The sequence below is a fragment of the Cucurbita maxima genome, unplaced genomic scaffold (genome assembly GCF_002738345.1).
Source record: "Cucurbita maxima cultivar Rimu unplaced genomic scaffold, Cmax_1.0 Cma_Scf00054, whole genome shotgun sequence".
Lineage (NCBI taxonomy): Eukaryota > Viridiplantae > Streptophyta > Magnoliopsida > Cucurbitales > Cucurbitaceae > Cucurbita > Cucurbita maxima.
The window spans coordinates 22,619-25,519 of NW_019272070.1; positions in this window are offsets into that span (position 1 = coordinate 22,619).

Below are 2,901 nucleotides of genomic sequence, written 5' to 3' on the forward strand. Positions count from 1 at the left end.
AAGAAACAGAGTGCATAATACAGTAAAGGAGTTATTCAAATCGAACCCTACTTCGTAAACCCAAATCTGCGACGTTTGAAGAACGTGCTAAAAAATCCGAGTCACAGTCGACGTTTTTCGAAAGTTTTGTGAGGAATGATTAGGCTTGATGATTTAGAATAGAATTTCGATGATACAGAGTGCATAAAACAGTAAAGGAGTTATTCGAATCGAACCCTACTTCGTAAACCCAAATTTGGGACGTTTGAAGAACGTGCTAAAAAATACGAGTCACAGTCGACGTTTTTCGAAAGTTTTGTGTGGAATGATTAAACTTGATGATATAGTATAGAATTTCGAAAAACAGAGTGCATAAAAAAGTAAAGGAGTTCTTCAAATCGAACCCTACTTCGTAAACCCAAATCTGGGACGTTTGAAGAACGTGCTAAAAAATCCGAGTCACAGTCGACGTTTTTCGAAAGTTTTGTGAGGAATGATTAGGCTTGATGATTTAGAATAGAATTTCGATGATACAGAGTGCATAAAACAGTAAAGGAGTTATTCGAATCGAACCATACTTCGTAAACCCAAATTTGGGACGTTTGAAGAACGTGCTAAAAAATACGAGTCACAGTCGACGTTTTTCGAAAGTTTTGTGTGGAATGATTAAACTTGATGATATAGTATAGAATTTCGAAAAACAGAGTGCATAAAAAAGTAAAGGAGTTCTTCAAATTGAACCCTATTTCGTAAACCCAAATCTGCGACGTTTGAAGAACGTGCTAAAAAATCCGAGTCACAGTCGACGTTTTTCGAACGTTTTGTGAGGAATGATTAGGCTTTATGATTTAGAACAGAATTTCAAGAAACAGAGTTCATAAAACAGTAAACGAGTTCTTCAAATCGAACCCTACTTCGTAAACCAGAACCTGCGACGTTTTAAGAACGTGCTAAAAAAACCGAGTCACAATCGACGTTTTTCAAATGTTTTGTGAGGAATGATTAGGCTTGATGATTTAGAATAGAATTTCGAAGAAACAGAGTGCATAAAACAGTAAAGGAGTTCTTCAAATCGAACCCTACTTCGTAAACCCAAATCTGGGACGTTTGAAGAACTTGCTAAAAAATCCGAGTCACAGTCGACGTTTTTCGAAAGTTTTGTGTGGAATGATTAGGCTTGATGATTTAGAATAGAATTTCGATGATACAGAGTGCATAAAACAGTAAAGGAGTTATTCGAATCGAACCCTACTTCGTAAACCCAAATCTGGGACGTTTGAAGAACTTGCTAAAAAATCGGAGTCGCAGTCAGACGTTTTTCGAAAGTTTTGTGAGGAATGATTAGGCTTGATGATTTAGAATAGAATTTCGAAGAAACAGAGTGCATAAAACAGTAAAGGAGTTCTTCAAATCGAACCCTACTTCGGAAACCCAAATCTTGGACGTTTGAAGAACGTGCTAAAAAAACCGAGTCACAATCGACGTTTTTCAAACGTTTTGTGAGGAATGATTAGGCTTGATGATTTAGAATAGAATTTCGATGATACAGAGTGCATAAAACAGTAAAGGAGTTCTTCAAATCGAACCCTACTTCGGAAACCCAAATCTTGGACGTTTGAAGAACGTGCTAAAAAAACCGAGTCACAATCGACGTTTTTCAAACGTTTTGTGAGGAATGATTAGGCTTGATGATTTAGAATAGAATTTCGAAGAAACAGAGTGCATAAAACAGTAAAGGAGTTATTCAAATCGATCCCTACTTCGTAAACCCAAATCTAAGACGTTTGAAGAATGTGCTAAAAAAACCAAGTAACAGTCGACGTTTTTAGAACGTTTTGTGAGAAATGATTAGGCTTGATGATTTAGAATAGAATTTCCAAGAAACAGAGTGCATAAAATAGTAAAGGATTTCTTCAAATCGAACCCTACTTCGTAAACCCAAATTTGGGACGTTTGAAGAACGTGCTAAAAAATCAGAGTCACATCGACATTTTTCGAAAGTTTTGTGAGGCATGATTAGGGTTGATGATTTAGAATAGAATTTCGAAGAAACAGAGTGCATATAACAGTAAAGGAGTTCTTTAAATCGAACCCAACATCGTAAACCCAAATCTGGGACGTTTGAAGAACGTGCTAAAAAAACCGAGTAACAGTCGACGTTTTTCGAAGGTTTTGTGAGGAATGATTAGGCTTGATGATTTAGAATAGAATTTCGAAGAAATAGAGTGCATAAAACAATAAAGAAGTTCTTCAAATCGAACCCTACTTCGGAAACCCAAATCTGGGACGTTTGAAGAATGTGCTAAAAAATCCTTGTCACAGTCGACGTTTTTCGAAAGTTTTGTGAGGAATGATAAGGCTTGATGATTTAGAATAGAATTTCGAAGAAACAGAGTACATAAAACAGTAAAGGAGTTCTTTAAATCGAACCCTACTTCGTAAACCCAAATCTGGGACGTTTGAAGAACTTGCTAAAAAATCGTAGTCACAGTCGACGTTTTTCGAAAGTTTTGTGAGGCATGATTAGGCTTGATGATTTAGAATAGAATTACGAAGAAATAGAGTGCATAAAACAGTAAAAGAGTTATTCAAATCGAACCCTACTTCGTAAACCCAAATCTTGGACGTTTGAAGAACGTGCTAAAAAATCCGACGCAAAGTCAGACGTTTTTTGAAAGTTTTGTGAGGAATGATTAGGCTTGATGATTTAGAATAGAATTTCGAAGAAACAGAGTGCATAAAACATTAAAGGAGTTATTCAAATCGATCCCTACTTCGTAAACCCAAATCTAAGACGTTTGAAGAATGTGCTAAAAAATCCGAGTCGCAGTCAACGTTTTTCGAAAGTTTTGTGAGGAATGATGAGGCTTGATGATTTAGAATAGAATTTCGAAAAAACAGAGTGCATAAAACAGTAAAGGA